The sequence below is a fragment of the Dipodomys spectabilis genome, unplaced genomic scaffold (genome assembly GCF_019054845.1).
Source record: "Dipodomys spectabilis isolate Male_0828 unplaced genomic scaffold, ASM1905484v1 ptg000219l, whole genome shotgun sequence".
NCBI lineage: Eukaryota > Metazoa > Chordata > Mammalia > Rodentia > Heteromyidae > Dipodomys > Dipodomys spectabilis.
In genome coordinates, this window is record NW_024870896.1 from 2,071,154 (window position 1) to 2,095,519 (window position 24,366).

Below are 24,366 nucleotides of genomic sequence, written 5' to 3' on the forward strand. Positions count from 1 at the left end.
TTGGCAGAAATGAGATAAAAAGAACCCCCTCTACACACACACACACACACACACACACACACACACACACACAAAATGTTCAATGAAAACTTAAATGTTGAATTTCTGTTTCCTAAGAAAGACAATGGCAAATGAATAATTCATTCTTTTAATTCTAAGAGAAGGCAATCTCTGAGACTTAAAACACTGTCATTCTGCTCTCACAATTAGTAGTCTGGCAGGGAATTCCTGGGTTCCATATCATTTTGCACTAAGAGTTACTGAAGTGTGGTTTGTCTGGTAAACTGTCACTGTGTATAGGAATATTGGGGTTCCCTGCTATACCCCAAGAGCCCTTTCAATGTAAAACTTGTGTCCTCTGTCCTTGGTTAGTGGCTGTGGTTCTTCCTGGATCTCAGTGTAAGAGATCTTTTCAAAATACACTTCTCTGGAAATTTCTACATTTCCCACTGATATTCTTCTGGCTAGTTTTCTCTTGCCATTACTTTTCCTCACATGCCTGGTGATCTTTGGTTACTTGTTGAAATTGAAGCGAGAATAACTGGAGCCAACACAGAGCTCCTGTTACCTGAGGATGGTCTGGGTTTTTAGCTTGATGCTCTCCTGGAAAGGATGGAGGGGAGAGCAGACAGGCGGGCACTGACAAGAGGGCTCCTCCAGGGGGAGCAGTGCTTCAGCAGACCTTGGAAATGCTGAAGGGAAAGAGCTTTTTCTGTTGGTTCTGGGGACGCAAGAGCCTTAGTCTTTCTCAGTTCCTCTTCTCCACTGTAGGAAGTTGGAAGGGGCCTTACAGAAACATTCGAGGTCTGTATCTAGCTAGCGTGCATTATGGGGCACTTCTGTCTTGTCCAAGGAGTGAGGTGAGTTATCAGCATGAGCTGAATCACCAGCATTGTATTTCAGCTGCGGTGCTCCAGAGGTGGTAAATGGTCTATGTGTAGCCAGCTCATGGGCTTCCCTGGTCTATTGTCATATCTTTACGAAACATTAACTTTTTAAAATTTTCATTTGAGTTAGGCACCAGTTGTTTACACCTATAATCCTAGCTACTCAGGAGGCTGTGAATCGAAGCCAGTTGGAGCAGAAAAGTCCATAAGACTCTTATTTCCAATTAATCAGCAAAAATCACAAGTGGAGGCATGGCTTAAGTGGTAGAGTGCTGGCCTTGAGCAGAAAAGGCTAACGGACAGTACCTAGGCTCTGAGTTCAAGCCTTAGTCCTTGCATGCACACACACAAAATCTCATTTGAATGAAGAAAGCTGTTTTGTGTTTGTTTGTTTTTAAAGGAGGAAGGGTTAGCAGGGCACTGGTGACTCACGCCTGTAATCCTAGCTACTCAGGAAGCTGAGATCTGAGAATTATGATTCAAAGCCAGCCTGGGCAGGAAAGTCCATGAAACTCTTATCTCCAATAAACCACCAGAAAACCGGAAGTGGCACTGTAGCTCAAGTGGTAGAGCAATAGCCTTGAGCTGAAGAGCTGAGGGACAGAGCTCAGGCCCAGAGTTCAAGCCCCACGACCAACCAAAAAAAATAAAAAATAAAAAAAGGAGGAAGGATTACAGAAAAGGAAAACAATTTCATGAGTACTTTTACCATATGCTAAGTACCAGACATGTTTTCAGTTACTGACATCTATCTAGCCCTAAGAAGGAGTTCTTGTTATTACTAGTGGAATAGAAGAAACTGTGACACTTTTATAAACTACTAAAGGAAAATGAGGGAACACATAGCAGTCTTTAAACTTACCTTTACTGGCTTTAGTGTAAGTAAGGACTTTGCCTCAGACATCAGGAAACATCACATTACCTGGTTCCAGGCCAGTCTGTGTCACCTCAGCAACTAGGTACGAGTAGAATGACTTGCCAGTGGTTTGTGCAGACAAACCAGTGGCACTTTGCATCAGCTTCTGAAACTAAAATCCGCTTCTGAAAGGAACTTCTAAATGTATTCAGCTTAATTTCCTCCAGCAGCAATAATATAAAGAACTAGGACAGAAATGTTTCTTAAAGAGCAAAGAGCTGCTTTGTATCCAGAAAAGCTTAACAATTACAGTGTAGCTAAAACGTTCTTTGAAGTATTGTATAGTACTTAAGGAAAAAAGCTCTCTGGCTTGCTTCTAAAGCAATGTGTCAAAGTAAGCATATGCTATGTAAATAAATCAGTTCAGAAAGAGTGCTAGCTTCTACAGCTGTGTGATATTTTCCCACTCATTAGGAAAGCCAAGCAAAAGAACCTAATGATGCTTTTGTTTTGCATGGGTTACTTTTCCTGCCTAGGAAGTCTTGCAGTACAAATGTTTAGAACTATCTCGGAAGTTCAATGAATAGGAGATGTTTCCATGTCCTACAAGACAGCAATTACACAAAAGTAAAGGGTAAAAGCTTGCTTACTCAACTTGTAAAGTCAGAAAACATGGACAAGAAATCAGGGCCCAAATTGATTTTAAATGTAACTACTGGGGCAACTGTTTTCACAGAAAAGACTGGTTTCAAGCTTACCTAGCCCACAGTGTTGGAGGTTTCCCAAGGGTAGCCCCATTGGTTCGGGCCTTTGATGAGACAGGAACATCATGGCAGGAATGGGAGGTGGACAGGAAGCAGAGAGGCGGACGAGGAAGAGACCTCAGGACCACCTAAAAGTGCTGCTGCCCATCAATCACCACAGTGCTCCCTCAAAGTAAGTCTTCACACTGAGGCCTTTGAGTGACAAGCTGCAAACAGCAGCCCTTACCTGCTGACCTTTATCCTCCCTTACAACTTAGAAAACCATACAATGTTTACAAATATTAACATTATAAATATCTCTTAATAACCAAGAAAAAGGCAACAGAATAGCAGAATCTGTCTTTATCAAGAAACTGACATCAAGTCAACCAAACCTTCAGGTGCTGACTCATCCTCTCTGCCCTAGTTCACACAGAGTTAATTCACAATGACTTAAGTTCATATTGAATTAGTTCATACTGAGTTAGTTCACAGTGAGTTAGTTCACAGTGAGTTAGTTAATTCACATCGAATTAGTTCACACTAAGTTAACACTGAGTAAACTGGGTCTAGTCCTACCTACCACACTGGCACCTCAGAAGTGTCCAGAGGACTAATGAAATCAAGTACTTACCAAAGGATTGTGGAAAAGTGAGAGTTTCATTTTTCTTTTAGAGAGCTTACTAATTTGTCCCAAGTCTATAAAAAATACACATGGAAATCGAAAATAGATTCCAGACCTACAACCTAATAAATTCTTAGTCCAGTGTTTGCCTGTCTACTACATTTTCACCAAACTTCATTTTCCTGCCATGAATCTACTACTACAGCATGTTCAGTTTTTAAAAAGTGTGTCCCATGCCAGGTGCTGGTGGATCACACCTGTAATCCACCTTCAGGGGGCTGAGATCTGAGGAACATAGTTCAGAGCCAGCCTGGGAAGGAAAGTCCATAAGATTCTTATCTCCAATTACCCACCAAAAAGCCAGAAGTAGAGCTGTGACAGGGTGACATAGAGTGATGGGGTGCTAACCTTGAGAGAAAAAAAGTTCAGGGACAGTGGCCAGGCCTTGAATTTAAGGCCCAGGACCAACACACAAAAAAGTATGACCCAAAAGTCACATGCGCCCCCTTCCAAAATTTGAAAACATTCAGTAAATATGTTCATCAAGTTTTAGCAGAAGGCTCCGAGGTTTTCATGAGGTATGGCATATTTCAGATTCTCTAACACTAATGAAACTATGAGGTAGTTACTCAAGAGAATGCTATATTAACCCAGAAATTCTAAAACTAAATCAATTCATACATAAACCCTAAGCGAGAAAAGAACACAGAAGTCCAACAACTGGTAGTAGACTGGTCCATCTGGCAGTAAAATGACCTCAGTAACAGCCTGATACCTGCAACTACATGGGGGAAGGTTGCTGACTGCTTCCATTTATGTGGCATTTTGGAGAAGCAAACTTACTGGGGTAAAATAAACTGGTCATGGCCGGGAGTGACTCTGAAGGAGCATGAGGGACTCTCACAACTGATGGAAATGTCCTAGAGTTGGTAGCTGTGGTGCTAAATGGCTGTCAACATTCTTCATCAAACAGTTTACTTTAAAAGAAGTATGTGTTTCTAGGCAAAGAACACCTTTCTCTAGGCCTCTGTAATTTTTACTACCTCATAAAAGTTGATAAGAGTAGCAGTCAAGTAAAAAAGTGGTCTGCCTTTCCAGATAATGATATATTGGTCAGGCACGTAAATTTTTATCAGCTATAAATGTGAATTAAGTACAATTTAAGCTAAGATTTCCCAGATGTACATTTTTCTAAACAAATAGGAAGGTTACGAAACTGAACTATCTCCATCTCTACCGGCCTTCCATTTGCCTTCTGCTTCAGACCTTCCTACATGCTAAGAAAAGCAGATACTTTCTAGGGGCTAAAAATGTGAGGTATATGCAAGACAAATACAGAAATTTTGTTTGCTTAAATAAGTAAGACAGCTGAGGAAGATACAAAATTGCATCCAAAAGGTTATTTCCTAAGATATAGAAACATGTTTTCTATACACACCTATATATCATCCTAAAGGATAAAACTTAAGTTTCAGGGACTTTTCCATAATCAGTCTAAGTAATTTGAGAGGATTATTTACAGAGGTGAAACTTGAATTACAAGTACTTAGCAAAAAGAAAACGATAGCCTCTGATTATTCCTTCTACATATAGGTATGTATGTTTTTCTTACATGTATTTTCTTTTGGCAACAGTGCTAGCATATGGCCTGCACCTTGCTTTAAGTGCTTTTGTTGTTTTTCTTCTGCAAAGCATTTTTTTTTTTGGGGGGGGGGGGGTCATGGGGCCTGAACTCTGGGCCTGGGCGCTGTCCCACAGCAATTCAGCTTAAGGCTAGCACTCTACCACTTGAGCCACAGTACCACTTCCAGCTTTTACTGCTTATGTGGTACTGAGGGATCGAACCCAGGGCTTTGTGCATGCAAGGCAAGCACTCTACCACTGAGTCACCTTCCTAGCTCCAGCAAAGAAAATTTCAAAATGTAGCAAATGTTAAGAAATTAACCTGACATACTGATCTCCCCTTCTCTACTAAGCCAATCTTAAACAACCATCCCCAAATAAAATAACAGGAACTTGGGTTATCAAGCAGGCTTCTTGTTTTCTGAATTAGCCATGAGAAATAAGAAAGAAGGTCAAGCTTCAGAATTTTAAGGAAATTATTTTAAGGAAATTTTTAAGGAAATATGAAAACTTTTTACAAGTTTTTCATACACTTTAGGCCTAAAACCCCTGGTTAGAATTAAGTATGTCAATTTCAGTCTATTTTTTTGTAAGGAATTCCTTAAAATAACTCATGGAATTTTAAAGCAATACACCTTCCAGTCTTTCCAAGAAAACAGGAAACTACCCTAAACAGATATTTTAGTCTTTAATAATCAAGGTCCAATAAATAATTTCTTACACTTCCTTCCTATCTGCTGTTCCTCCATAAGAACATACCTTCCCTCAACACTGATGCTCTTAGCTGTCTAGACTTTGGTCTAACCCCAATCTTGTAACTTGCAAGAACCAATTTTTTATATGCTTCTGCTACTGCATCAGAAAAAATCTGCAAGGGGAGAAACCATGTGTGAATTTCCCTTCTTCTGAAGTGCCTTGGATAATTCCAGTTTTGTCTTCTTTCTGTATCACAGTTTAATTATTCCTTGAATAATTCTATAAATATGAATCAGATTCTACTTTGGTCTCCTAAACATTATTTTTCCCTGAAATGTTAAGAAAGCATACACTAAAATTTTAAGTTTGAAAATGTACAGTAAGTGTATGTTACATTTTACTGCACAATCTTACCTTAATCAAATGAAAGAATCTAAATTCTAGTACATTTCCAGCTTCAATTCAGAGTTTATTTGAATCAAGGCTTCAGTTTCTTGTTAATTTCCTAGAGAAACAAAATTAAAAAGCGTTAAGTTACGTTGTAACTGTTGCAGATAAAGTGGGGTAATCAATATGTCTTTCCAAGTAACCCACAGCAGGCAAACTGTAAGGAGGTCGGAATCTGAAGTACCATGACGCACTAATGAGTCATCACTGCTTCCTTCCGTATCATCCAGTAGGGACATCACAGAGCTTCTTGTCCTAGTGTTATGAGAGAAGGAGAAAGGGACCTCCTGAAAGTGTGGAGTCCTCGCTCATTTCATCAGCCACATCTGGCTTTGGCAATGAAGGCAAGCAGGAGTTTAAAACTCAGAGGTAGGAAAACTACATTCTCTGGTCCCAGACCACATGGTAAATCCATTTGCTCACTTTGTTCTCGTACTGATTGGTGCTGGAAACGGGCATAGCAGCAGAGGATGCACCTTACAGAATAATAAAAGTGTATCTTTCTGGTTAGATGATGGAAAAGGTAGAGCTCCAAAGAGTCAGAGATCACTAGCAATCTCAGGCCAGAAGGACAATTAATTAAAACTAGCTTCACCTTCAGTGCTGAACCTCATACAGATCTGTCCTAACAGAAGCATTCAGACTATAGAACTGAGCTGTGGAACAGACCGCCTTCCAAACTCCATACTAGCAATGAATGGGTGGTACAGAACCAAATAGCAAAGCAAAAACTTCAAAATGGAATTGATATTCAAACATAACCCACAGGAGCTAGGTTGAACCTCACCAGATTACTACTAAAACAAATTATCAACATCCTGCACTGGATGTCCAGAGCAGGACCCGAAAGTTCATCACATGTGCAGGATAAAATCCAGAATTATTATGTGTATAAAAAGCTGGGAAAAACTCAATTTACATGGGGAAAATACCAATACTAAGAAAAGCTCTAATATCTGAATTACATACCTAGATAAAGACATTATTACAGAATGCATCAACAAGTAATAGCAAATATTACTGAAACAAATGGAAAGACAGGTATCTTGGAGAAGAAATAGAGATATAAAGAAGAGCCAAGAGGAAACCTGGCAAGTGGAAAAATACCCATAGTTAAATAAAAAGCTGCCCATTAAATGAGTTCAACAACAGCACAAAGGAGGAAAACTCAGATAATTTACTACAAATGTATAGGAATTATCCAGCCTGACCAACAGAAAAAAAAATGGGGGGAAAGAGTTTTTATCCAAGAAGCATTGTTCTTATAACTTGACTTATGGAACTGTAACCCCCTTTGTGCAACTACCTAATAATAATTCATTGAAGTTTCCCCTCTCAAAGGCCAGCAAGACAAAAAGCACTGAGTGTAAGTAAAAATACTTTAAGAAAATATTTTCCACATTTATTGAAAGGCATAAACTTGTATATATTCTGAAAAGCTTAGCAACACATGGGAAGAGGCTAATTACAAAGAGTTCTATTCCCAGATACACCATAATTAAACATTATATATCTAATTAAGCAAAAGACAAAGGAAAATGTCTTTAAAATATCCAGAAAATTTTAACATTACTTTTAGGGGAAAATATCCAAATGACTACAGATTTATTTTCAGAAATCATGGAGGACAGAAAGAAGTAGAACATTTTTTTAAATGTTAAAGAAGAAAGTGGAGAATAGTGAAAGAGATGCCATTGTACTTATAAATTCAGATATGTTGTACTCATGAACTGACATGTTGAGCTGAAACCGCTTTGTACAACTAATAAAACTAAGTAAACAATTTTTTAAATGTTAAAATAGAAAACCTGTCAAACCAGATTTCTATACCAGCAACAATGCCCTTCAGATAAAAGTGAAATAACTTTTGACACTTTCAGGTAAAGGATAGTTAAGACAATGTGTTGAGAGAAGGACTGCTTTGAAAGAAATGCTAACAGAAGCTCTTCCAGCAGGTAAGAAATGATGCCAGAAGGGAAACAGAGCGCTGATCCTATAGGAAGAGCCAGGCAGGGAGTGCGCATGAGAGCTGGAGGCTGAGGTAGGAGAACTGGGAATTCAAGGCCCGACTGGCCTACATAGTAAGGCCATGTCTCAAAAACAGAAAGAAAAAGGTTAACATCGAATGCATCCACCTCAAGAAAACAAAGAAAGAGGGGAAATTTTAACACAAAGCAGGTAGAAGGAATGAAATAACAGAAATCAAATAAACTAAAAAGAGTAAAATTACAGAAAAATCCATAAAACAAAAACTGGCTCTTTGAAAAGATCAATCTCCACAAGTATCAAGACCAACACAGATGAAGTGGAAAAAGCCACAAATTCAATAACTATTGGCATAAATGAGATTTTGTTACAGACCCCACCAACATTTTTTTTTGGGGGGTGGTCGGTCATGGGGCTTGAACTCTGGGCCTGCGACTGTCCCTCAGCTCTTCAGCTCAAGGCAAGTGCTCTACTACTTGAGCCACTTCTGGCTTTCTGGTGGTTTATTGGAGATGAGAGTCTCACAGACTTCCCTGCCAAGGCTGGCTTTGAACCATGATCCTCAGATCTCAGCCTAAGATTACAGGCGTGAGCCACCAGCACCTAGCCCCACAAACATTTTAAAGATATGTGATGAACAGTTCTATATATGTAAATTCAACAACTTAGATTAAATAGACTAATTTCCTGAAACCACAAACTACCAATATGCATTCATATAAGCTGCACAGCCTCATAACTACCAAATAAATTCTTTGTACGTAAAAACTTTCAAAAAGGAAATTCCAAATCTAGATCCATTTCACTTATTAAAAATGATCAAAAAATTACACATTAGTTAGAAAGATATGAAAGTACACACTGGTAAGAAAAGATGAGTAAGAAAGAAATGCTCTGCATTGCTAAGAAAAAGCAGCAACTGCCACTTGAATGACATGATTAAACAGAAAATTTTAAGATTGTCATCAGCTAGAAAGTAAGTCCGACACTGACTGGTGGCTCACGCCTATAATCCTAGCAACTCAAGAGGCTGAGATCTGAGGAACACAGTTGAAAACCAACTCATGTAGGAAAGTCTATGAGACTCTTTCCTCCAATCACACACCAAAAAGCTGGATGTAGACCTGTGGCTCAAGTGGTAGAGTGCCAGCTTTGAGCAAAAGTGCTCAGGGGCCAGCAGCACACACAAAAAAATCCTGCAACTAATAAGTGAGTTTATTAAGGTCAAGAAATATAATATCAACATAAATCATATTTCTTTTTTTTGTTTTGTTTTGTTTTTTGGGGGGGTCTGGTCGTGGGACCTGAACTCTGGGCCTGGGCGCTGTCCCTCAGCTCTTCAGCTCAAGGCTAGCGCTCTACCACTTGAGCCACAGTGCCACTTCCGGCTTTTTTCTTTTTGCTTATGTGGTGCTGAGGAATGGAACCCCGGGCCTTGATCATGCAAGGCAAGCGCTCTACCACTGAGCCACCTTCCCAGCCCCATAAATCATATTTCTATACAGTAAGAATTTGAAGTCCTCAAAATTTAAAATCAAACCATTCAGATTATCTCCTTAAAAGTATAATGTTTAGATATAAATCTAATAAACATATTCAGGATTTATATGCTATAAAATACAAAACTTTGATAAAACTAAGTCAAAGAAGATCTAAACGTGTGAGAGGACAGTTTGTGTTCATAAACTGGAAAACATAGTAAACAGATATTAGCTTTCCCCAAACTGGACTACGGGTATAATACAACTCCAATCAAAATTCCAGAATTATTTTTGTAATTATATACAAGGTACATCTGAAATCAACATAGAAGGGAGAAAAAAAACTACAGTGGCCAAAACTACTTTAAAAAAATGGGAAAACTGGGGCTGGGAAGGTGGCTCAGTGGTAGAGTGCTTGCCTTGCATGCATGAGGCCCTGGGTTCGATTCCTCAGCACCACATAAGCAGAAAAAGCTGGAAGTGGGGCTGATGCTCAAGTGGTAGAGTACTAGCCTTCAGCTGAAGATCTGAGGGACAGCACCCAGGCCTAGAGTTCAGGCCCCACGACCGACCAAAAAAAAAAGGGAAAACTATATTAGGTAATTTTAAGGCTTTAAGCTACTTATCAGCATAATGTGATATTTGTCAGATCAGTGTATCCACAAACAGATTCACATAAATATGACCACATGGACTTTGACCAGGGCATAAAGGCAACACAAGGAAAGGACAGTCTTTACAAATGCTGTTGGAACACTCAAAGCTCAACTGTAAGAAAACAATCCAATTTAAATATGAGCAAAAGTACACCAAGGCTAAAAGTTTTAAAACACAACAAAACAAAAATCTTGCAGTGCTAAGAATTCTCACTCTTTACTAAGAATGAAAAATGGCACATCCATGTTCAAAGGTAGTTGATGGTCTCTGGTAAAGTTAAATACACACTTACCCTAGGATGCCATAACTGAACTCTTGGCTATTTACTCAATGTAATCAATAGCTTATCTTTCAAAGTTGCTTAAAACTGTGTGTCAAATTACAATGAACATGCTTTCAAAGACCAGCTTTTGTCTTAAAATCTGGTACTATTTCTTTGCCTCTGTACCTTTATACATTTGCTGTACAATATTTAAAAACCTCATAAACAATCTGTTTAACAGTAATTAGAATTTTATCTAGTAAAGCAATAGCAAAACATGCCACAACACAGATGGCAGAAGACTTTCTCCTAGCCTGATCAGTGTCAGAACTCTTCTCCTATTTCATGATTAAGAAGGCAATTTGTCAACAGCTAGAAAGTAGGTCAGACACTGGTGGCTCACACCTATAATCCTAGCTACTCAGGAGGCTGAGATCTGAGGAACACAGTTCAAAACTAACTCAAGCAGGAAAGTCTATGAGACTCTTACCTCCAATCATGCACCAAAAAGCTGGATGAAGACCTGTGGCTCAAGTGGTAGAGTGCCAGCCTTGAGCAAAAGCAAGGGCCAGCAGCACCAAAAAAAAAAAAAACACACACACACACACACAAATAACAAACACTAACAAAAAAACACCATAGACATTAATCAAGAAGCATTATACTCATACACTGATATGTTGAAGTTAAACCACTTTGTACAACTAAAAACTAAACCAACAACAAAAAAAAGAAAAACAGGAAAAATTTGGAAGTAAAAATATCTGAGAAATATTTAAAAAGTAGCTGTTAGAATACACTAATTAGAGTTAAGCATTCAATTCAGTTATCTCATAAAATTGTTCTTCTATTAAGCACCTAATTTCTTTTTTTTTTTGGGGGGGGGGTCTGGTTGTGGGGCCTGAACTCTGGGCCTGGGCGCTGTCCCTCAGCCCTTCAGCTCAAGGCTAGTGCTCTACCACTTGAGCTACAGCACCACTTCCGGCTTTTTTCTTTTTGCTTATGTGGTGCTGAGGAATCGAACCCAGGGCCTCATGCATACAAGGCAAGCACTCTACCACTGAGCCACCTTCCCAGCCCAAAGCACCTAATTTCAAAAACAGTAATTCACATCCTATCTTTCCCTAAGATATCTTAGATACTCAGAATCTAGGCTCAATTATTCAGTTTTTGGAACCAACATATCCCAGGTTAATTAGACTTCCTCCCTTTAAAACTGTGTGCTATTCTGTATTTTCCAACTTTGTTTACATCAGCTTACTTAATTGCAATAAAGACAACTTGTTAAGAAGGCAGACAGTTCTCTTCAACATACAGAGAAAAAGGCAGAAGGACTGAGAGATTTGTCTATACTCACACACTACTGGGAAGCAGAAAAGCCAGGATTAACTGGAGCCTTAATCATAACCCAGCTGGCATTTTATTTTACCACAATGCTTCAGGCAACTTTTGACAAGAAGAAAGGAGACAGAAATCAAATCACTAAAGCTCTGTATAAATGGGAGCTAAGTCAATTATCTGAAGGTGAAAGAGGTTGAGCATTATTGGTTACAAGAAGTTACAAATTCAAATTTGCCTTCTATCTCTTTCACTACCCCAACATTTTTTTCTCTTTTCCAGAAAGGAATGTTTAGTGCTATGTTAGTTTACATAATCGAAAGCTGTGGTCATGACAAACCAATAAAATATGAATAAGTGTATTTTAACTCATGAAAACACTAAGAGAAAAATAATGGACTGAGAACTTCAGAACACTAGAATACAACCAAGGCAGACATGGTGCTGGGCACAGATTGTCATCTCTGATAGCCATCCATTTCAGAACCCCGCCAACAACTTGTAGAAGAGTTGCCTATTTTCAGTTGTCAAGATGTTGATGATAAAATTACATTTTTTAATAAAACAAAGGGTTTTTTTTTTGTTTTTTTTTTATCGGTCTTGGGCCTGAACTCTTGGGTGCTGTCCCTCAGCTCTTCAGCTCAAGGCAAATGCTCTACGGCTTGAGCCACAGCGCCTCTTCTGGCTTTTTCTGCTTATGTGGTACTGAGGAATCAAACCCAGGGCCTCATGCATGCAAGGCAAGCACTCTACCACTGAGCCACCTTCCCAGCCCTGACGAATTTTTTTTTTAAGTACTTATTCTCATTGCCTGAAATTCAGAAGGAGTCCTGCCAGGGGGACGAGGGATTTATCAGTGGCTTAGGGTTGAAATTTGTCCATTCTGATAGGAAGAAATCCAACTTCTTTATTTGTATAGAACACCTGAGTCCTTCTGGTTCTCCATCAACAGAGACGATCTAATCTACCTTGCTATGAAGCCAGCACCTACCCTGCAGAGTAGAACAACGGGGGAGAGCTCAGCCTCTTCATCAAGTCTTGAATGTCTAACCTGGATGCCTACCTTTCCTCTCTGCTTCCAGTACTTTAGGATTATAAATTTCCTTTTTGTGTAAGGCTATTTGAACTAAGCTTTCTCATATTTAAAGCTGAAGCAGTCCAAACTGAAACAGATAATACATCCAGTTGATAGACTAAATAGGAACCCCATGCAGCAAGATGCCTCTTAGATGTTTAAAAAAAATTTTAAACATCTTCAAGTAGTTGCAAAAGGGCATTGTGTGAGTGCGTGTGCACTGGTCCTGGGCTTGAAATCAGGGTGTAGGCACTATATCTAAGCTATTCTGCTCAAGGATGGTACTTTAATACTTGAGCCACAGCTCCACTGCCAGCTTTTTAGTGGTTAATTGATAAGAGTCTCAGGGACTCTCCTGCTTGAGTTGGCTTTGAACAGTGATCTTTAGATGGGCTCTAAGGGAAAAAAAAATTAACAATTGTTGTTTACTAAATAATTTAAATGTAATATAAAATGGTGAGCAAATTATAGAATAAACTTCAGAAAAGAAATGGTAATACCCTATGCTTACTTTTTACGAATGATTTTTACATGCCCAGAGGTATGGCTGAACTGAGGAGTAACAAAAATCATTATTAATGTTTCGGCATCAGTCCTGGGGAGTACTAAACCAGGCTTGACCTTAGGGATGGCATTCATTTTTTTAGGAAAATTTCTGCATGATAAAATATAGGACTGTAAATTTGCAATATTTGAACGTTATAAATTTGAAGTGACATTAGAAGGGATAAGGCTGCAAAGACATCAGATGGGAAGGAAAAACCTTGAATTCCAGATTGCACCAGTGCTTGCTGTTCTCCACATAAACCACGGCCTTCTCAGCCTCTGCATACAGTATGTGCTCCAAATATAACTTGTTGTGATTCCTTTGCAACACTGTCCTGAAAGCAGTCTCCTGAGTTAGGTGTTCTCTCTCCCACTCCTCACACTGCATGGCCTGCAGATAGGGTAGTATCCTTGCCTATTCCAAACCATTTTCCTCACTCTTTTAAAAAAAACTTCTAGTCTAGAATCTATCATCATTAGACTGGAACTACTCACTACCCCTCCTTGTGGCTGTGATCCATCTAACTCTCCACTTTATTTCTTGAAGACTTTAACTGCTTGTTCACAACAGCACCTCCAATAATAGCCACTGTCATAACCCTTGGAAACTTCAGTATTCATACAGAATATTCTCTCCCAATCTTTGCTTATCATAGCAGTTCCTTCATATGCTCTCTTCCAGTAATCCTAGCCTTAACTCTCATGCCCATGGCCAAACCAGGAGTATTCTTAATTTTAATAAATGTACTATTTTTAAACATTACACTCACTACAGGTTTGCCTTCTCTAATATCCTAATTCCAACAACGTCTCAACCTAATGTATCTATAATACATTATTCTAAAATTTAATTGATTTACTTGTTAATTTTGGCTTTTTGAGATACGGTCTTGCTATGTAAGCTAGAATGGTGAACTCTCCACCCTCTGGCTAAGCTTCCTGAACATCTTCTGCAAGTTATCACCTTATTTCTCTCTCTTTAGCAAAAGTTCTCTGAATGATTCTTTCTACCTATCTCCAATTTTGCTTTTTTTTCCCTTGAACCCAAGTACTGCTTTTGCTCTAGCACACCCTCAAACCTGCTCTAGTAGTAAAGAATGTCACACTGCTAAATACAGTAACCAATGACCAGTCTTCCTCTTATTTGAACTATCAACATTTGACAGAGCTCAGTACTCCCTCCTTCATGAAACTTTCTCACTTGTCTTCCAAAACACCATATTGTTTCCCGCTTGTCTCAACTGCTTTCTCCTCTTAAGTCTATGTTTATAATACATGAAGTCAACTTGTCCTCCAGAGAAATTGCACAAACTTACATTCTTGCCTACCGTCCAGATGGGTGATGGATGTTACACAGGCTTGCCATTATTGTCCCTTACTCAACTTCTTGGTCTTTGTCAGTCTGCCAACTGAAAAATGCTCTTGCTTCAACTTGCTTTTTGATGATAACATTCAGAGTACTTACTGTGTTGTCAGAACTTCACATTTTAAACTCATCTATTTTTCCTAATATCCTTTAAGGTTTTATTATTATTCCAGTTTTAGTGGTGAGAAGACTGAAGCATGAAGCACTTACATGACTTGCTTTTAATATTACTTTGTGAGAAAATGCAAACCCTAGCACCTGGATCTAGAAGTCTAAATATTAAATTATAGGTTAAGCTTTTTAAATTAGTCTTTTCTTAAACTGAAGGCAATGTGTGCATTTCTTTTGATTTGATGTTTATGGTCTCTGCTCATTTTCCTTTTTTTTTTTTTTTTTTTGGTCAGTCATGGGGCTTGAACTCTGGGCCTAGGTGCTAGGTGCTGTCCCTGAGCTCTTCAGCTCAAGGCTAGCACTCTACTGCTTAAACCACAGCTCCACTTCCAGTTTTCTGGTTGTTTATCGGAGATAAAGAATCTCACGGACTTTCCTGCTCAGGCTGGCTTTGAACCCAGATCCTCAGATCTCAGCCTCCTGAGTAGCTAGGGTTACAGGTGTGAGCCACAGGTGCCCGGCTCCTTTTTTTTTTTTTTTTTTTCACTTTACTTTCATTAATTTGTAAGTTCTCCCTACATATTAGGAAATTAGGCCACTTACAGCAAGTATTACACCCACACACACAAAAGTTACAACATACATTTACCTTATAATCCAGCCATTCTACAGCTAAGTCTTTAAGAGAAATGAAAATGTATGTACACAACCAGTTTTATAAATATACCCAGCAACTTTATTTGTAAACAGTCCCAATGTTTATCAACAAATGAGTACTCAACAAAATTTGTTTTTGGTTTTTGGGGGGGTTTTTTTGGTTCCTGTCCTGGGGCATGAACTCACAGCCTGGGCACTGTCCCTGAGCTTCTTTTGCTCAAGGCTAGCACTCTACCAGTTGAACCACAGCACCACTTCCAGCTTTTTCTGTTTATGTTTTACTGAGGAGTCGAACCCAGGGCTTCATGCATGCTAGGCAAGCACTCCACTACTAAGCCATATTCCCAGCCCTGGTATGTTCTTAAGTGAAGCATTACTACTTAGCAAATAAAAGGGAATATGAATTGCTAGGTATGGTAGTATACTCCTGTAATCCTAGCACTCAGCAGACTGAGGAAGTAGGCTGAAAGTAGACTGAGGCAGTAGGCCGGCCTGGCCTACATGGTAAGACCTGTCTCAGTAAACAATATTAAGAGAATGGATTATCAACACAACAGAGAAGAATTCCAAAATAACTTCTGAGAGAAAGCCATAGCATACCATGTAAGTCTATTCATACAAAACTCTAGAAAGGTAAAACAATCTAGTAACAAAAGGCAGGCAATGTTTACCCTGACGGAAACTACCTCTGTGGGATTGGGAATGAGAGAGAGCTTGCCAAGAGCCAAGAAACTCAGGGCTTCCTACTTGCCAAGCAGGCACTCTACCACCTGAGCCATTTTTGCCTGGAAGCCAGCCTTGGACTACAACCTTCCTACCTATGCCTCATAATTCTCTACCCATACACTTGGTGCAGCTCATGTAGCTGGTCTCACAGGCATACATACCATACCCAGCTTGTTGGCTGAGATGAAGTCTTACTTATTTTCTCTCTGAGATGGTCTCAAACTTCCATCCTCCTTATTTGTACAAAATCTAAGTGAACTAATAACTGGAAAATAGCCATTTATCCTGCAGAGAGAACCCAAAAGCAGCAACAATGAAAGCCTGTTATTACAGTGGGCATATTTAGCTTCATTCCAGCTTCATTGGAGGAAAAAAGATCACTGACACCAGCTTGTGCCTCTAACCCAACTGAATGACATCAGAGCTCAAGATGACCGCTTGATTTTAACACGCTAAGTGCCAACCACCCACTGGGTATGACACGGATTTTATATGGCGAACAAAGTAAACTAATTCCATCTATGGCTCAATAAGACAGGTTCACAGAAAAATTTTCCAAACATTTTAAAATATATTCTATGTTTTTACTAATATGACATTAAGATGCATGATCAGTGAAATACATTTACTGGAACTGATTTGCCTATTTATCTTTATTTCTTGCAAGAAATTTCATTTAAAGTATTTTTAAGTTACCTGTCACCTTTAAGGGCTAATGAGGAAGAAACTGGGCCAGGCATAGAAACACAGTTAAAAGGAAGATCCAAATTGGGGATGGGGAGGGCAGTACTAAGAACAAAATGGTAGCCGGGTGCCAGTGGCTCACACCTGTAATTCTAGCCTCTCAGGAGGCTGAGATCTGAGGATCGAAGTTCAAAGCCAGCCCAGACAGGAAAGTCCTTGAGATCCTTATCTCCAATTAACCACCAGAAAAACTGGAAGTGGCACTGTGGCTCAAGTGGTACAGCGCTTACTTTGAGCTAAAGAGCTCAGGGATAGCACCCAGGCCCAGAGTTCAAGCCCCACAACCAACAACAACAACAACAAAGAATAAAATGGTAAGTAATTGTTTTTTTGTCAGTCTTGGGCCTTGAACTCTGGGCCTAAGAGCTGTCCCTCAGCTCTTCAGCTCAAGGCTAGCATGCTACCATTTGAGCTACAGTGCCACTTCTGGTTTTCTGGGGGTTTTATTGGAGATAAGCGTTTCATGGACTTTCATGGCTGGCTTTGAACCATGATCCTCAGATCTCAGCCTCCTGAGTAGCTAGGATTTATAGGCATGAGCCACCGGTGCCTGGCAGTAATTGTTCTTAATGGCAAAAAATAAAGATACACTGGGGAGAATGCCTAGCTACAGCAATAAGACAAGATGCAGACATAAAGGGGATCCAAATAGGGAAAGAAGAAATAAAACTCTCCCTCTTTGCAGATGACATGATCTTGTATTTAAAGAATCCCATAGACTCCACTCCCAAATTACTCAAGCTGATTCAAAACTTTGGCAAAGTAGCAGGTTATAAAATTAACCCCCCAAAATCAATGGCTTTTCTGTATGCCAACAATGAGAAAAGTGTGGCTGAAATTAGGAAAGCAACTCCATTTGTAATAGCCCCACAAAAAATAAAATACCTAGGAATTAACTAAAGAAGTGAAGGACCTCTATGATGAAAACTTTAAAATTTTGAAAAAGGAAATCAACACAGAACTTAAAAAATGGCAAAACCTCCCATGCTCCTGGATTGGAAAGATTAACATCGTGAAAATGGCAATACTTCCCAAGGCTATCTACAAATTCAACGCAATACCTATCAAAATTCCACCCTCATTCTTCAAGGAAATAGAAGAGGCAATCCAAAAATTCATATGGAACAATAAAAGACCCCGAATAGCAAAAATGCTCCTCAACGGAAAGAACACTGCTGGAGGAATATCAATACCAAATTTCAAACTCTACTATAAAGCCATAGTAATCAAAACAGCTTGGTATTGGCATAAGAACAGACCTCAGGACCAATGGAATAGAATTGAAAACCAAGAAATGAACCTACAGACCTATAGCCATCTAATCTTCGATAAGGGAGCTAAAACAATAGAATGGAAGAAAGACAGCCTCTTCAGTAAATGGTGCTGGCAAAATTGGTTAACTACATGTAGAAAACTAAAGCTAGATCCTTATATATCACCCTGCACCAGAATCAACTCCAAATGGATCAAAGACCTTGAACTCAAAGCAGACACTCTGAAAACATTACAGGATGGAATAGGAGAAACCCTAGGTCTCCTTGGCTCAGGCCGAAATTTTCTGAATAGAGACCCGGAAACACAACAAATCAAAGAAAGGTTGGACAAATGGGATTGCATAAGGTTGCAGAGCTTCTGCAGGGCAAATGACATAGCTAGCAAGATTAATAGAAAGCCCACGGATTGGGAGAAGATCTTTACTAGCCATACAACGGACAAGGGTCTCATATCTAAAATATACTTGGAACTCAAAAAATTAAACCACCCAACAACAAATCCTCAAAGAAACAACTGCCCAATAAATAAGTGGGCAAAAGACTTAAAGAGAAACTTCTCTGAAGAAGAAAGAAGGATGGCCAATAGACACATGAAGAAATGTTCAACATCCCTAGCCATAAAAGAAATGCAAATCAAAACAACATTGAGATATCACCTCACTCCAGTTAGAACAGCAAAAATCAAGAACTCTAACAACAACAGATGCTGGAGGGGATGTGGGCAGAAAGGAACCTTACTTCATTGTTGGTGGGAATGTAAACTTGTTCAACCACTTTGGAAAGCAGTATGGAGGTTCCTCAAAAGACTTCACATAGAACTCCCCTATGACCCAGCAATCCCACTTTTGGGCATTTACCCTAATGTTTACAAAAAAGACCACACTAAAGCTACCAGCACAACTATGTTTATTGCAGCATTATTTACCATAGCTAAGATATGGAACCAACCCAGATGCCCCTCAGTAGATGAATGGATCAAGAAAATGTGGTATATATACACAATGGAATTCTATGCCTCCATCAGAAAGAATGACATTTCCCCATTTGTTAGGAAATGGAAAGGCTTGGAAAAAATTATATTAAGTGAAGTAAGCCAGGCCCAAAGAAACATAGGTCCCATGGTTTCCCTTATTTGCAATATCTAGTATAGGTATGAGTCAAGCGGAAAAGGTCAGATAATGTGATGTTAGGAAAACGAACCCTTAAATATGTATTTTAATGTTTTTGTTTCTTTCATGCATGTGTTTCTAACGCATTTATAATATTATTTCTTTGTTGCTTTGTATGTCCCTCCCCCACAGTGTAACCCCCGCTTTCACTATATTTGATGTCAGTATAACATGTGGAGGAGATGGGGACAAACAAGTCGTTTAAGGATTCAGGTGGACCTGTTGCAACAATGAGAAGTACAAAATGTCATGTCAAAACCAGCTTTACAATGTCGGTGTGGGGGGAGAGGGGGGGTATGATTGGGTGGGGGGGGGAGGGGGGAGGCTGGGAAGGGAGGTTAAGGGTAAACAAAGGAGGAGGCTGCAATGCTTTGTAAGAAATGTATGCATTATCCTGCCCATGTAATTGTAACCCCTCTGTACAGTATGTTCTCAAATAAAATAAAATTAAATTAAAAAAAAAAAAGATACACTGGGGGTAAAGGTAGGAATTAAACCCATAGAAATTCTACACAGCCACTTTTTTAATGCTATTAACTATTCTGATACTAAAATTTAACTGTACAATCTGTTTTGGGGGAGGGGATGCTATATTGCCTAACTTGGAAATTTTAGTTTCATTAAAAGGCTTTCAAGCCCCAGCAAAGTTTCCTTAAGGGGTTTGTAATCCTCTCGATTGAGAAAAATCCCTCACACATAAAAATAATAATTAAACAATTCACTAGAGTATACAACAGTATAAAATACCAACCTCCTAGCAAAGAATGAAAAACGCCTGTGCTGGACAGATAACCTGAGATGACCTAAGACAGCTCTGGGAGAAATTCTGAAGCTTGACTTTAGACACGTCCAAAGAAAGCCACTATTCTTAGAAGCAAAAGTATGAAGATCATAAAGGCCAAAACAACTCTAGTTTGTCCAAGGACAGTGAATAAAAGAGCTTGCTGTTCCATTCTGGACTCAAACAACTGAGTCACTTAGAAGTTAATAACCTTTGGCTTCAGTTTTTGGCATTAATGTTATTTTGTAGAAATGAAGAAGGCAAACATGTACAATTTGAATTTAATGACACTTAGGCCATCACATTTAAAAGTGATTAATTTTGACACCTTTAAAAGATGCTAAGATCCCATTTCCTTTGAAACTGTAAATGAACTTTAAAAAAAAAAGCATCCAAATTGTTTCATATTCTAATTTCAGAGGCTGAACATCAAGAAAGTACAGTTTTGGGCTGGGAAGGCGGCTCATTGGTAGAGTGCTTGCCTTGCATGCATGAGGCCCTGAGTTTGATTCTTCAGCACCACCTAAGCAGAAAAGGCCGTAAGTGGTGCTGTGGCTCCAAGTGGTAGAGCGCTTGAGTTGAAGAGCTCAAGTGGTAGACTTGAGCTGAAGAGCTGAGGGATAGTGCACAGGCCCATATTTCAGACCCCACGACTGACCAAAAAAAAAGTACAGTTTTCCCGACTAATATCTAATACTATATTAAAAACATAAGTTGTTAAGAATAAATGACAGTAAGTATCCAAGAAAAAGGGTTGTCAACTGGAATTATAACAAAGAAATTAAAAGGCTGGATTTGGAAAAGTCCTTAAAAGGATAGTTTGATTAAACCTCACTCAATAAGTAATTTAATACTGCAGGAAGATACTATCATCCATCTTCATTCAAGTTAGTAAAATCCTCCTAGGAGCCAGTATCCCCTCCTTTCTCTAACCTTCATCATTGTTCTAAGATCCATCCTCTGGGAACACAAGACATGTTTAGTCCTTCATGTGTTTTCTCACAGAACTATAGACTTGAATCAGAATGCACACTGAAGATTGTCCAAGTAAGAGCCAGATATGGTACTCAAGCCTGTTATCCTGCTACTTGGGAGACACAGATGGGGAGATCACAGTTCAAGACCAGCCCATGCAAAAAAGTTCACAAGACTCCATCTTATCTAATGGCTAGATGCAGAGGTGTGTGCCTGTCATTCCTAAGAACACAGGAAGCAAAAGTAGGGGAATCTCAGTGCAGGCTAGCCCCAGAGAGGAAGCAATAACCAATGCAAAAAGGGACTGCAGGCATAGTTCAAGTAGTAAAGCACTTGCCTGGCGTATGAGTTCAATCCCCAGTATTGCCAGAGGGAGAGGAAGGGGGAGAGGGAAGAGGACAGAAGAAAGGGGAAAGGGAGAGGGAGGGAGGAAAGGGACGAGGGAGAAGACTAGAGGGAAGGGGAGGGAGAGGGAGGAAGATCATCCAAGTACTCAATCCAAAAAGCATTACCATTACCCCACTAGTCTTCTTTCTCCTGGGCAGCACTACATGACATGTTTCAATTACTCTGCAGGTATCTATTTGAAGACACCACTTCATTCTGACAACTCTACTCTGATCACTTTATTTGTCAATGTTATCCTTCAAGCAGAATTAAAGTCATTACATTTATGCAGAGTAGAAAATGACAATCAACTGTTAGAACATGCTTCAAAATAACAGAGCACCACACACACACCAAATCAGACAAATACAGAGCCACAAGCAGATAAACACATACCTCTGCTTTAGAAACAAAAAAAACCCTGCTGTTTCACATTCTGTATCTGATTTGTATTGTTCAAAACCCAGTATTTAGCAATCACATCCACGTCGAGATCAAGAAGATCCTTGATGTACGACTCAAATTACTGCTATGATATTAGCATGAAAATCTTTTTACATACATACTTTAAAATGTTTATATGTTTATCCTGATTAGTTTTTAACTTTGGCAAATAAGAATTTAGGGAACTGATTGATGTTATTTACACTTTTTCAGGCTCAAACCTGATTTTTCAGCAACAGTTATGAGAATTCTGCTACAACTAAACTGCCAAGCAAAGAAACACTAAATGCCTTGGAATGTTCTATCCCTAAATGCTATACTGCATACCTCCAGATAGCTCTTGTTCTTTTAGGTATCAACTGTCTACTTTTCAAAAACTTGGGGCTTTCCTTTTTACTACAGCACTACAGAAACAGAAGTGCTATTGTTGAAGCATTGATCCAATAATAAAAAGAGCTGAGGCCACTTGTCTTACAGAAAACTACTGCCAATGCTGCCAGACCCTGCTTTTCCTCTTCCTGGGCCGGTAGCCAGATACGAATCATTTTTAGACTCTTCTGAATTTTTAGTACACAATTAGGTGCACAATACCACATCTAAACCAGTCAATATTTTAATGAATGCTCTCCATAATTCATCTAAAAATCTGGCACTTACATGAAGACTTTGCATACACACAGCCATTCACATTCATGCACAAGTGTGCATGTACACACCCACATACACACCCATTACCCTTCCATTTCTACCAATTCCACATCTGTGGATTCAACCAAGAACTGAAAATATTTGGGAGAAAAAATACATTTGCACCAAACATGCGCAGACTTTTTACTGATCATTATATGCTAAATAATAGAGTAGAAATACCATATAGCTTTTTACATTCTGTTTAGTATCCACAGATAAGTTGTACAGAAGGATATCTGTGTTATACACAAATACTTCTCATTTTATGGAAAGGACATGGGCATTTATAGATTTTGGTCTCCTGTGGGTACTGAGGACTACCCAGAAACACCAAACACAGTGTCTTCTACTACACATAAGAAACTGGTAACAGTGGCTACATTTGGGGCCAATTGTTTGAGTCTTTGAATTTTATACTTTTTTTCCACAACTATTCAAATTATTTAAAAGCCAAAACTACAATAACATAATATTAACTCTAGTTAAAATATTCTTTGCCTTACAAGACAATGCACAAGGCATTCTTTTAAATATCTCATAAACATTTCGACATCTAATAAAACAATTCACAATGCTCCATTTCCTTTATTAGCAAAGAAATACAAATTAAAATAAACTCTTCTGCTTATCAAACTAGAAAAGGCTTTTAAAACAAATACTACTGGCAGCCTATAAACTGGCATCTTTCCAGAAAGGTCCAGTGGGGAGCCTGACCTGTTAAGTCAAGGCAAGCAGCTGAGAAGGAAGCTGCAGACAAAAGCCTGAGAAAGGGGCCTCCCTTTAAACAGATGACCATCTGGACACCAAAGAAGGAGACCCTGTGGATGGCACTCCGTGGGGACCAGTTCCAATACTTAAGTGTCAGCTGACAGCCTGGTGTCAGCTGTCCATAGGCAGCTCCTGCAGCCCACAACAGTGTGTATACTCTGTGTGTGCAGGTGTGTGTATAATGTGCATAAGTAAAACTCCTAGTTATTAGCCAAGAAAGACTTTTTTTTTTTTTTGCCAGTCCTGGGGCTTCAACTCTGGGCCTAGACACTGTCCCTGTGCTTCTTTTGCTCAAAGCAAGTGCTCTACCCCTAGAGCCAAAGTGCCACTTCCAGCTTTTTTTTTGCTTAATTTATTGGAGATAAGAGTATCATGCAGTTTCCTGCTTGGGGCTGGCTTCGAACCACGATCTTCTGATCTCAGCCTCCTGAGGGAGCCACCAGTTCCCAGCTAAGAAAGGAATTCTTATGCCCACCAAAACACATGTACAAAACTGTTCATGGTAGCTTTCATGAAAATAACCCAAATGACTATGAGCAGTAGAACAGACAAGTGTATGCTCAAACAATGGGATAATTGATATAGTGAACAAAAACAAGCCACTACTAACTTAAAAAACAAAACAAACAAAACAAAACCCATGGACAACTCTTAAGAGACACCATGTTGAACCAAGGAAGCCAGACCTAAGATGACCAGATACCATTTGTGTGAGCACAACTAGCCTCAGGTAATGGGAGGTCAGGAATACAGTTTACCTTTGGAGCACCAACTTGGAGAGAACATTCAGGAGCTGTCTATCTTTTGTTGTTGTTGTTATTGGCAGGACTATGATTTGAATTCAGACCCTCACCATTTGAGCCATGCCCCCAATCTTTTTTGCTTGTTTAGTTATTTTTCATATAGGGTCTCATGCTCTTGCCTGGGACTGGGCCTGAGAGATACTCCTACCTTTGTCTCGCAAGAAGCTGGGATTGTAAGCATATATCACTATGCTACACTTGCTCTTTGAAGTAAGATCTTGCTAACTTTTCCTCCCCAGGGTGGACTCA

The 24,366-nt window shown here is 39.3% G+C and overlaps 1 protein-coding gene across 3 annotated transcripts in view; it reads right to left on the reverse strand.

The window, feature by feature from the left end:
* Window positions 1-24,366, reverse strand: part of Glce (glucuronic acid epimerase) — a 44,429-nt gene that overhangs the window by 14,289 nt on the left and 5,774 nt on the right. For 2 of the 3 annotated variants that reach the window (XM_042697474.1, XM_042697472.1), the window contains exon 2: window positions 5,845-5,935. The gene's annotated coding sequence lies outside the window, so the exon portion shown is untranslated. Of the gene's footprint in view, window positions 1-5,844; window positions 5,936-6,020; window positions 6,046-24,366 lie in introns of those variants that run through there. The other variant, XM_042697473.1, reaches the window with a different exon arrangement.